This window comes from Euprymna scolopes, chromosome 32, assembly GCF_053919585.1.
Source record: "Euprymna scolopes isolate OS-2025 chromosome 32, ASM5391958v1, whole genome shotgun sequence".
In the NCBI taxonomy this organism is placed as follows: domain Eukaryota; kingdom Metazoa; phylum Mollusca; class Cephalopoda; order Sepiida; family Sepiolidae; genus Euprymna; species Euprymna scolopes.
This window is the reverse complement of record NC_136513.1, coordinates 88,840,618-88,853,932: the sequence shown is the minus strand read 5'-3', so window position 1 is coordinate 88,853,932 and position 13,315 is coordinate 88,840,618. Positions and strand designations below refer to the sequence as shown.

The following is a 13,315-nucleotide window of genomic DNA, read 5'->3' as shown; positions in this document are numbered from 1 at the left end:
TCACCGAAGTTAACCGATGTTGAGCTTGGCCAATACTAAATGAGTGGCAATTTTGGAATATCAGGTGCTGCCACAGCATTTGGGACGACAGTGATATCTCCCGGTAAAAAAACAAACAAACAAACAAACAAACAAACAAACAAAAAAACAAAAAAATAAAATAAATAAAAAATAAAATAAAAAATAAAAACAAAAAACAAAACAGCAGCAGCAACAACAACCACCACCACCACCACCACCACCACCTGCAAAAACTATCGCAGTTATTGATCCCTTACTCGGATATGCCGTGGCCTTCATAAAGTATTGATACATGTGCAATTGAACGTGACGTCATAGCTTTTAGTGAGAACGAGACGTGTCACAAACTTAGAATGATAACCTATGTAAAAAATATATTAGAAAACGTTAAAATTTGCAGTAAAAAAAGAAAAAAAAAAGTCATACAATTTGATACTAAAACCGAACTTTATTTATTACTCGCATGCCGCCCGGCATTGCCCGGTTGTAAAATACGCTTAAATATGATATTTTAACGCATGCAGATTTTGTATTTATTATTGTCATAAAGCCAATTTATTCATCATTATTAAGGCCATGACAACAGCATATTCTTTTCCTTATTTTGACTCTCAGGTATATATCTATTGATATCTTATATTTTTTATATAGAGTAATGTGTTCCCGGTTGATTAATTGTATCTAACTGCATTGGATATATACTCGAGAGTAAAAACAATGAAAAGAATATGCTGTTTTCCTAGCTCTAATCATTATATAGCACCCAATATATAGTAGTGATTTTCAAAAGTTGAAAAAATATAACTTGGGTGCCATCGGCTAGAATCGAAACCAAAACATTTAATTTTCCAATGTTATTATCGATCATCTGCGCTAAGTCGTCATTTACATAAAAACTTTACAGATTAACTGACTGAAACATGTAAATGTATATTTACGCATGCGTAGAGTAGCACTTTTAGCCGATTTACACTTGCCAAATTCGAATTTTTAAATTTTTACCCCTTAGCAGCTATTCTTATCAGCTAAAAAAAAAAACCGATTTTATTCCACAGGACCGAATCCAATATATATCAAGTGTCAAGTCTGTAGACCAAAAATTGAAAGAGTAGTTTGGTAGAGACCGTACCACACACACACACACGTAGACAGAAAGGTCAATTATCTCTAGTGTTATATAAAAAGTGAACTTTGTGTGTATATGTGTGTGAATTCGTCCCCTATGAACTCTTAAACGGCTGGACCTATTTTTTTAAAATTTAATACAAATGTAGTTTATGTGCTTGGCAGTGTTCTTAGATAGGCTTTGTATGGAAATGTTTTCGATAAGTATCGATGATCGAAAACTCCAATAAAAAAAGTATAGGCGATTCTGACTAAAGTTAACGCCTTATATAGTCGAACATTATATATATATATATATATATATATATATATATATATATATATATATATATATATATATATATATATATATATATATATTATCGTTGAGCACTTTCTGTTGAATTAAAAAGTCGGTCAATTTAGCTCTTATGCGTAGATCATCGTATAACGATTTGATCACTGTCTGTCTGACGTAATGAACATTTAAATTAAAATGTTTAAAATTCAACGCTATTTCACATGATTAATGGTAGCCGAATGGATACGGCCTCCGCTAATCGAGCCAGAGATGTCTCGTGTCGCGGGGTTCGAATCGTTCGACTGGTAGTAATCGTGACACCCTGCACTGAAGAATCCCGAAAGGATGAAATACTAGTGTCTGTAGGTATTTAATTATTATAGTAAAAAAATAATTATATATATATATATATATATATATATATATATATATATATATATATAAAGCTGAATGTGTCTGTGTGTCTGGTCATGAAAAGGCTCCTATATGGTTGACTATTTTAAAAAACTGATTACATATAATGATAGAAGATGTATCGAGACACAGGAATGGGTAGGTTTAATCTGGCAGAACGGTGGTTCATTAAAATTGTAGGGTATGCGTCCGCGCCTGGTCCACAAAGTATGGAAATAAAAAATTTAAAAATTAAAAAAAAAACGTTTACAAGTATTTTTGATATAGATGTACATTAGAACACTTTGATAAGTATGTTTTAACTTAAATAGGGATGGTATAATAAAATTGTGGGGTCTGCGTTCGCGCCTGGCCTCCATAGAATGGGAATAGGCACAAACATTAATAAAGACTTTTCATATCTATCTGCGTAAGTATACTTTGATATTGTGTTTCAGTTTGAAGAAATATGGTATAATAAAATTATGGGGTGTTCGTTTTTTAATATAGATCCACAGAATATTGTGATAAGTGTTTCAGTGTGAACAGGTATGGTATAATAAATTATGGGGTTTATCCATTTTATTTTTACTTTCATCATATTTTGCTTTGGTTTTGATACCCCCAAATTCGTAGCTATCTCTTTACAACCCTTCCTTTTCATAATCTCTCATACTTTAATAAATCAGAGTCCATTTTCTGTAGGCTGTTTTTGAACCCAGTCAACGACGGGTACTTTTGCTAGTATATATATATATATATATATATATATATATATATATATATATATATGTGTGTGTGTGTGTGTGTGTGTGTGTGTGTGTGTGTTTATATATATGAAATGCTTCATTTAATCACATGAATTAATATACGAAGATATAATTTTATGTGTAAATTTTCAGTATTTATTTCAACAGTGCTCAATACAGAGGTAGAGCTAGGCAGTAAGTTATAAAATATGCATGGCAATCAAGCCACACAGAATATTCCGCGTTTCATTCTCGTGAGAATTCGTCAGGCTTATGCAAAAAGTTCTCACGAGAATGAAAGGCGGAATATTCTGTGTAGCTTAATTGCCAAATATATTTTCATAACTTACTATATATATATAATATATATAATATATATATATATATATATATATATATATATATATATAGTTTTTAACTAAAAGATAGTGAGCCAAGTATTATAACCATTAGTCCAGCTTAACACAACCCCGACCATTAAAATGTGTTTTTAAACCTACTTATTCCTAACATAAGTAATCTGTCATCTGAACGATTCACGCATATGCATTCGTGAAACAATTGAGAAAAAGATTAAAAAAATCCATTTTTTCCGGATGAAAACCGATTAAAATGTTTACCACATATCTAAATACCCAATATGCTAAATTTCAAGTCTGTATATAAAAAATCGTTGAGTATATAGGTTGAGAAGTATCCTCACACGCACATTCTCCCTTTTATACAGGGTGGTCCACTTAAAAGTAGCCCAGAAAATGTAGTAAAGAGGAGGGGCAATCTTTTATTGTTTAGATTACATGTCGTGTTATGAAAATGATGGAAGTGCTCCCCGTTGACATCCATGCATTTCCGGGCACGTTTAATAACGTTTACAGATATTGCCTGTAGATCTTCTCCGGTGATTCTCCTTTAGTTGGTCTAGACTGTTAGAATTATTTGCATAAATTTTTTGTTTTAAAGTCCCACAGAGATAAAAATCACATTATGACAAGTCCGGGGAACGTGGTGGCCATAACCCTTTGCTTATTGTTCTCTCTACCGTAAACATGCCATGAACTTGTGTCAGTGATCTGTGAGACGTGTGTTGTTGGAAAAAGAATTGCATTTTTTCTTGTGGTGTCAGTTGGTTGTTAAGAGAAAAATTAGAGAGGTCAGGCTATTTTTTAATGGTCAAGTATATATATATATATATATATATATATATATATATAGTAGGAATGGTAATTAATAAAAACCCGATGAAAGTGCTCAATGCTGTTGTAGAGCAAATATGCGTTTTATTTTTTATTACCGTTTTTTTCTGTTTAGTTACATTTTTGTTTCAGCTACTCAACCGTTTTTCGCGGATAAGGCTACTACACCGCGAAAAACGGTCGAGTAGCTGAAACAATAATGTAACTAAACAGAAAAAAAACGGTAATAAAAAAATAAAACGTATATATATATATATATATATATATATATATATATATACCTATTTCTGTTTGTTTGTTTGTTTGTTTGTTCACAAGTTGATTAATATATACAAAAGTTCCATTACTTTATCATATTATTCATTCCTTTATATACTATGATTATTGCAAAATATAAGATTAAAGAGATGACGTCATTTGCACATTACATTAAGGAAAATCGACTTTATTAAATAGTGGTGTATTAGTTATTGTTTATAGTGAGAGAATTATTTTAAGTGTTCTATTTAAGTTTATCATTTAATTTATATTGATAACATATTTAATTTAATTTATTTTTACCGACATCGATTTTTTTATGAATTAGTTTGAATTAGTTTCCTTGAGCACGAACGTTCTTTTTGTTTTTGTTTTCTTTTTCGGCGGATATTAAAACTAAAATCTTTCAAGCATTATTTTTGGGATTAGTTTAAATAAAATAATTTCCGTGATTTCGCAATTAACGTTGTGATCCAGTAATTTTTTTATTTTAAAATAAACAAACAATTCAATTCAACTATGATTCTTTATTTAAAACAAAAACAAAAAACTTTCATTTACGTTTTTTTACCAGTTTTTTTTTCTTCACATTTTTTTGACATCGTAACTATTTTTTTTCTTTTAATAACGCAATAAGTCATAACTCATCATTTTTATAGCATAAACATTCGGTTAACACAAATTCTACTTTGGTATTTTTGAAACTGAATTATCTACAGTTTGTTTTCGTTGCAACAGACCGTAAAAACAATCTTTCTAGACTGAGGTAGCATAAGAGAAATTCGCTTAAACTGGAATATAGTCATGAAAAGATGCTCAATATCCGGAGAATAACTTCTCTTCGTATCCTTTCTGCCGAAATATCTGGTGGAAAGTTTGTCACGTACTTCTAGTTTTCGGGGGGGGGGGGGGATTACATTTTCGTGTTTTCATTCGTTCTTTTATTTTCGAAATTTTTGTTGGGGTAACGATGGAGTTGACATATAATAATGAAAAACGGCTCAATATTCTTAGTATAGCAGGTGTGGCCTCACCGAACATCATGTCGACCCTGGCAACGCTGGGTATCCATGCTAGTATATATATATATATATATATATATATATATATATATATATATATATATATATATATATGTCATCATCATCATCAATGGAGATGTGCATCTACCTTTCGAGGAGTCGTGATCTTAACAAGCACCCCCCCCCAAAAAAAATTGTGCCGCCGTCAATTTTGACTCAATACAAGAAAAAACCGCATTTTCTGTCCGTGTTTCTTTCAGAGGAGATCATGCCGATAACTACCATATCCAGATTTAAAACGGCCTTGGACAAACATTTAGTACTTGAATGTAAATAGTTGTCACCTGTCTCTTTATATGGCTTGTTGCCATTTTGTTGGGAGTGGGGTTGCTAAATAAATTTGAATTGATTTCATGTTCATAAAGGCCAATCAAATCTTTGTAGATAGTGTTTAACAGCACATTAACTCTTTATGCTTAAAGTTTTACGAAATATCATCTTTGTGTTTATATATATTTTTCATAGGAGATCGCCTCAGACAAGGCACGAATCCACTTGATGTAAGTAATTAAAAAAACCCTACCCCCAAACAAAAAAAACAAAACAAAACAAAACATTACTTAAATGTCATATACCATGAACGAAGATTCTTTCTTAGAACTGCACGTCTGTGGAACTCTCTTCCGTTTCTCTGCTTTCCAGCTGATTACAGCATGGTTGTCTTCAAGTTCAACATAAACAAATTCTTGATGAGCCGTCCTCTTAAAAAAAAACAATTTACCAAATTTCCACTACTAACGATCACTACAATATTGTCTCATTGACTACCATACAGTCATTACCCCTTATCCTTGAGTGGTATACGGGCCTTGATAAGTGGTGACTCCTTTGTAAAAAAAAAAAAAAAGATTAAAAACTAGCCAACTGTAAAAGTTAGATGGAATAGATTTTGACCCAGCAAACATCAATTCTTCCCTCTTTGTCAGAAACATCGCTTATGGAATGTGAGGACTAAAGGACAAAACTGAGGAGTTATAAGGTTGTCGAAAGTGAACTTAATTTAATGTCATTATCAACCCTTTTTAAATATTCACATGAATGTTTTGTTTTTAATTATCGAAACTATATTTTCAATTCGTGGTTTGACCTAGTTTCATGATTCGCTTGTCAATCAGATAACGCTGATGATTTAATTGCGATATAAATGAAAGTGGACCCTTAAATAAATAAATAAAATTGACTAATCCGTAGGAAGGAGGACGTTTGGGTTGGGTTCATACCTTACCAAAGAAAATTAGTACAAATATGAAATTCCAAGAATAGGTTGTGTTAATAAAACCAACAAAAAGGAAAATACAAAAAAAAGGAAAATACAAAAAAAAAAAAGAAAAAAAAAGGAAAATACAAAAAAAAAGGAAAATAAATCAAACAGAAAACAAGCCCACAACATTCACTGATTGATACACTAATTAAGTGATTGATTTTGTGCTACGAAATAGATACTACTAAGAATTCAAAACGTCAACTGAATTAAAGGAATAAATTGTAAGATGGTCAACATAATGAAATTTGGAATATAGTTTTGTCATTTATTCATTATATGCTCTGTAATTACATTGAGCTTTTTAAATAAGGATTGGTATATATAAAAAGGAAAATATAACTGAATAAAGAATATTTCTACATATATATATATATATATATCCGTTCACATACACCTTTCACGATAAAGCTAGAACCCAGAATTAGATAGAATCGAGCAATTGCATCGACAACGGACAACGCCAGACCCAAAGTGGGTTTCGATGTACTGCATCTCATCAGTAACGTGCTCTGACATAGGCGCGAACCCAGGCCGTCGCACTCATGAAGTGTGCAATACTGACGACCTAACCATATGGGCCACGGCGCAATCTATTGGCTATGCCTCGATTTTTAAATTCTTATATTTTTATCCAGTTCTACATTCTACGATGCGACAAGCAACGCGTCCTATACAACTAAGATAGTTACTGCTGGTATGCAGGCGGTAGATATCACATCTACAAACATTAACTGAATTTGAAATGCGTAAAGGTCAGTCGCAGAAGTTTGTCGAAGCAGAGTATTTCTTCAAGACGAGAGTCGTACATTTTAACTGGGGTAAAGTTGGATATGAGCGTTAAATAATAGTAGACACATGTTTCATTGGATGTACTTCTAGGAAACTAAACTCTACTGGCGTAATATATACATACATAGTCTCTTCTGTGAGAAAGAAGTAGGAAGGGGAAAAGGTCCTCACCCAGTAAATTTCAGAGACAGTTTTGTATCCTGTCAAGGCAGGAAATGGTACTCTTAGCATTTCCACCTCAAATGTGAAAACTCCATCTTAGAACGTGTTTGACTCTTGTATAGGTAGAGGATTGTATCAGGAGTGAGATACTTTCTGAATCGGTAGAACGATCCTATTGTTTTTCCGAAAATTCTGGCAACGAAACTGATATAGGTCTTCTATTTCAGATCAGGCGTAAAGGTCAGTTGCAGAAGCAGAAGTTTGTCAAAGCAGAGTACTTCTTCAAGACGAGAGTCGTACATTTCAACTGGGGTAAAGTTGGATATGAGCGTTGGTGGTGAAAAGATTAAAGTTTGGTTTTGGATTTATTAAAGGTAATTCGACATTTGTTACCCCATTGCACCCAATCGATAAATAATATCGATCTATTTTTTGTATGAGACTATAATGATAAGGTAAGAATCTCTTCGATAAACCCTAAATAATGATATATTCTTCTATTAAGTTTATTATTGCTTTTATAAAAAAACAGCCGTAGGACTTTACAGAAAGTGGACGCTCTCCAATAATCGAGTGGATAATAGTATGATAGATCCGTACATGTAGAAATTTAGACGACCCGTGTAACTTATGTTTGAATGAGAAATTTGACATTCTAAACTGTAAAGACGCCCCTTAAAACCTATTAAAATGTAAAAGTGAAACAGTAAACAACTGCATGCACATATTACACTTTACATCAGGAAAAAACAAAATATAAGAAAATAAAAATAAAATAATTAAATACAAAAATTAAATTAAACTTAAATATAAATAGAAAATGTAATTCAAGCATGCATGTGTTAAAATAAGGTCACCTATTAATTCTGGCGCATTCATAAAAAAGTTGCGTCACCTTGACACAAAACAGAACAAAAGAAATGGAAGTAAAAGTCAGCTGAATCTTTGTTGCAGAGAAGCATTGCCATTGGACAACTGAAACATTAACATGTGGGAGGGAATAACAATAAATCTGACTGGATAGTTAGCTGGACTGAAAACCATGTATATATATATATATATATATATATATATATATATATATATATATATATATATATATATATATATATATATATATATATATATACACATAAAAGACCAGGTAACATGAATTCCATGCATTTTAGCCTGCCGATTCCCTACGGGATGAAACGTGGAAGCTCCTGTGTAGCTTAGTTGTCATAAATATATTTTCATAACTTACTATCAGGTTGACAAGAAAGTTCTTGCGGGTTTTAACTTTTTAATTCAAATGAACATATCTCGAGTTCAAACAAAAATTTATTGATCAAAATAAACACCATCAGAATCAACACACGTTTGCCAACGCAATACAAGTTGTTTATGCTAATAACTTGAAAATCTTGCGTTCTGGTGGCGATGAAGTCGCTGAAAGCGTCTTTGATATCGTTTAAGTTCTTGAAGCAATTCTCACAAAGAAAGTTGTCGAGATGCTTGAAAAAGTGGTAGTTGGTAGGTGAGAGGTCTGGGGAGTATGGCAGGTGAGGCAGAATTTTGTAACCCAATTCTTCAACTTCTGTAGGGTCGGTTTAGCAACGTGTGGTTGGGCATTGTCGTGGAGGAGAATTTGCTCTTTTCTGCTGACTAATTAATGCTGGGTGTTGTTGTTGAAGTTTCTGATGTTGGTTGGTTGTTTTTGTTTTACGGCATAGCAACCCTTTTCGGGTTATTTAATGTCGAATCCAAAGATTTTGAAGAAAATTTTTTAATAGAATATATTTGTTGTTTTCAAGTCGGTTTCTATTTAACCCATAGTTGGGACCCTAACAGGTACTACCACTCCGGGTCAGAGTGGACCTGGGAGCAATGGTAATTAAAGGCTGGCTCCACACTCCCCAAAGCCCACAAGCTAAGGCCTCACTACTGGATATAGTTTAAGGTCATATCCAGGACTCCCATTGAGGAACTTTTACCCTCTGCAGGGGGCAGTCGGCGTATTCTAATGCCCCACCGACAGGGCCGGAAGTTTCTGATGTATTTCATCCATTTGTTGACTATACTTCTCCACCGTAATGGTTTCGCATGCATTCAAAAACTGTAATCGATGAGAACGGTTGTGAACCACCAAACAATCAGAATGACCTTTTTTTGCAACTCTGGCTCCGGGAAGTGTCGTGGAGCTTCGTTGACGTCTAACGACTTTTCATCGCAAGTCATAATCCTGTCGAGAAATTGGTTGTTCGTGTTGCATAAAATAACGGTGTTTTTTTTTTGGTTGTTATTCAATTCGTGAGGCACTAATATATCAAGTTTTTTTTTGTCTTTCCAATCTCTCTCAAGTGGTTGGAAATCGTCGTATACGTTACGTCTTATTCAGAAGAAAGTGACCGCCAGGAAATTTCTTAAACCACCACTGTGCTGTGCGTTCAGTAATGGTTACTGAGCCAAACATTTCTTTGATATCGCGAGCTATTTTAGCAGATTTTCGGCTTAACTTGAATTGAAATAAGAAAGTTGTGCGAATTTGCTTTTTTTTCCATCTTGTATTCCAGGTTTTGAAAAGAAGACAATTGTTTAAAAAGTATTGTAATTTAAATGATTAGATAGAGCGGAAAACGCTCTTTAAAATGATATATAAAGTAAAGTTATTATGACGAAAACTTATTTGAAAATACGTCATTTTAAATCAAAGTTGAAAATTCCGCAAGAACTTTCTTCTTAACTTAATGTCTATGTTTACTCACCTATTTAGAACTGCTAAAGTAAATACTGAAAATCGATATACTATATCTCCATATGTGATTTTATGTGCATGCATATTATATATATATATATATATATATATATATATATATATATATATATATATTTAAAAGAGTGTAGCCATCAACAATTGTGGGTTTTTTTAAAAGGTTTTCATCATATTTTTATTTTAAAATATTTTTATAACGCGTTTCGAGCTTAGGGTGTGCTCTCTTCAGATGTTTTCGTAAAAAGTTTTTCTTTAAAATGGGAGTTTGAAAAGTTATTTTTACCTCTGCTGATACTAAATGTATACTAAATGAAAACCTTTAAAAAAACCCACAATTGTTGATGGCTACACTCTTTTAAATATACATTTTTTCTCTCGTTGGAACTACACAACCATCACTTTAAATATATATATATATATATATATATATATATATATATATATATATATATATATAAAATACAATTTTTGTCTCGGCAGCCGTGTCACACGCATATCTTATTTTTCTTTATTATTGGAATTTTTTCCCCTTTTCCTTGTACATATTTGTGAATTATTCCATGGATTTCGGCCTTTTGGATTATTTTGGACCATCTTACAATTACGTGATTTCCTTGGATTTTACTTGTGCGAATGGAAATTTTATTAACTTTCTTGGATGTACATTTTTAGATTTTTCCGTCACTGGATAATTTACCTTTCACCAGATTATCCATTCACGTGAAATCACCTTTTTCTTCACCATATTCCCTCTGCTTCACTTTTTGTTATCAAGTAAGATCTATGACTTACTTGCAGTTTCATCAAATACGTTTGTATGCAAAATCCGATCCCGCATTTTGCTAATTCCTACCCTCTGATGAGAAGGAAAGTATTTCTTCGAAACTCCGCGGATTAAGGACTATCCACTTATCAAGTGTTTCCTTTTCAGATTAAATATGTTTTTAACTCTTTTTCAAAGTGTTTTTTAACATGTTTTATTAATTATTTCCTCTTATATATATATATATATATATATATATATATATATATATATATATATATATATATATATATATATATATATATATATATATATATATATATATATATACAGGGTGGCCGAAAAGTCCCAGGACACTGGCCGAAAAGTCCCAGGACACTCTATTTTTAATATTTTAATGCTGTTAAATATGATTGATTTTAATATTCTAATGTTGTTAAAACAATTTATTTCATTTATTTTTTCAGGTTATGACTGACATCAGTGTATTTACTGTTGAGGAGCGCTTAATTGCTGCTGTTTGGGTTCACGACCGCAGCAGGAATGACATGACTATGGAAAATGTTCGAAGTGCTTTCACAGAAAGATTTGGAAAGCCCGCGCCATCAAGAAGTAATCTGTATCTGTGGGAGAAGAAAGTTTTTGAAACAGGTAGCGTTCTGGATCAGGCAAGAAGTGGCAGACCTGAAACACGAAAGGAAACGTGTACTGGTGTTCAAGAATCACTGCAACAGTCTCCCAAGAAATCCACCAGAAAACGTTCTGCTGAACTTGGAATACCAAGGGCTACCATGATGGATCATATGAAAAAGGACTTGGATGTCAAAACTTATAAGCCCATGTCGGTAAATCAGTTGTCAGATGAAGATATGGATCGAAGAAAAGAATTCTGTGAGAAATTTTTAAAACGCTTTCCTGATGGTCCAAGAAATCACAGAAAGATAATATTCAGCGATGAATGCGCCATTTATAAAAGTTCTAAAAGTCGAAACATATATTTCTGGGCTAAAGAAAACCCCTTTTACAAAGAAGAAGTTGAAAATAATCCTCCACATGTCATGATTTGGGCTGCATTGACATCTGAACATTTGATTGGTCCTTATTTCTTTGATGGCAATGTCAACCAGGAATCATATGCCAACATGATTAGAAACTGGTTCATTCCCAAGTTAATAGAACTTGGTATTAAGGATCGTGTATGGCTACAGCAAGATGGTGCACCCGCACATTATGCACTTCCTGTGAGAGCGCTGCTAAATGCAGAGTTTCCTGATCGATGGATTGGGCGCGGATCAAATTCTTTTGCTTGGCCACCACGAAGCCCCGACTTGACCACTCCAGACAACTCATTATGGGGTTTAATTAAAGGTCAAGTTTCTGGTATTAGATACGAAACCATTGATCAGCTAAAGCATGCGATTATTGCAGCTTTTGCTAGCGTATCAAGGAATTCTCTAAAAAAAATGGCACAAAGAACCTGGAGGCGAATGGAATTGTGCAAGAACAACAAGGACCAACATACTGATCCCCTAGACCACTAAATTACTCTTGTTGTTTTCTGCTTTGTTTCTAATAAAGTTCTCTTTTTTTGTTGAATATATATGTTTTCTGTGTGTTTCATTAAAAAATACTGTGTTTTATTAAAAATACATGTATAGTGTCCTGGGACTTTTTGGCCACCCTGTATATATATATAGAGGGTGTCCCAAAAGTCGCACATCATCTAGGTTTTTTATAAAAATAAACATAATATCTATTTTCTTGTTCATTAGCTCAACAGATGGACAATTCTAGTACACATTTGAGATGTTCCCGAAGACAAAAATGTTAAGGGGGACAGATCTGGTTAGGGTTAGGGTTAGGGTTAGACAAAAATGGGGGGCAGATCTGGTGAGCGGAGTAGCCATTCCACGAAGATCAGTACATGGTGTACAACTTCTGAGACACCCTGTATATATATATATATATATATATATATATATATATATATATATATATATAAAGGCACTTTGTGCGTGTGTGTGTGTGTGTGTGTGTGTGTGAGAGAGAGAGAGAGAGAGAGAGAGAGAGTTCCCCATGGACTCCCTAACGGCTGTGCTGATGCTTTTGAGATTTAGCACATATATACCATATCTACCTATATATATATATATATATATATATATATATATATATATATATATATATATGACAGCTTTTTCGAATCTATGCGTATAGTAAAACAAACCCGATGCATTTATACTAAGCAAATGAAGCCGTCTCTTTATTTAAATTCCTCCTTCCTCATTGTTATTTCCCCTTAACTTCTAACCCGTAAGTGTTCTCGAGAAAATATATTTTCAATATGGCGACCGCCTGATTAAAGAAGATACTAAAACACGTGGTTGCAACACCGCCGTAAAAATAGAATACAAAATATCCATATTGTACAAATAGATTTATTTAATAATAGTAAATTTATCAGAGATTTAAAAAAAAGCG

At 32.9% G+C, this 13,315-nt stretch overlaps 1 protein-coding gene across 3 annotated transcripts in view; it reads right to left on the bottom strand.

The window, feature by feature from the left end:
- LOC145256474 (neo-calmodulin-like) overlaps window positions 1–13,315 on the bottom strand; it is a 297,211-nt gene that overhangs the window by 43,420 nt on the left and 240,476 nt on the right. The window lies entirely within an intron of this gene.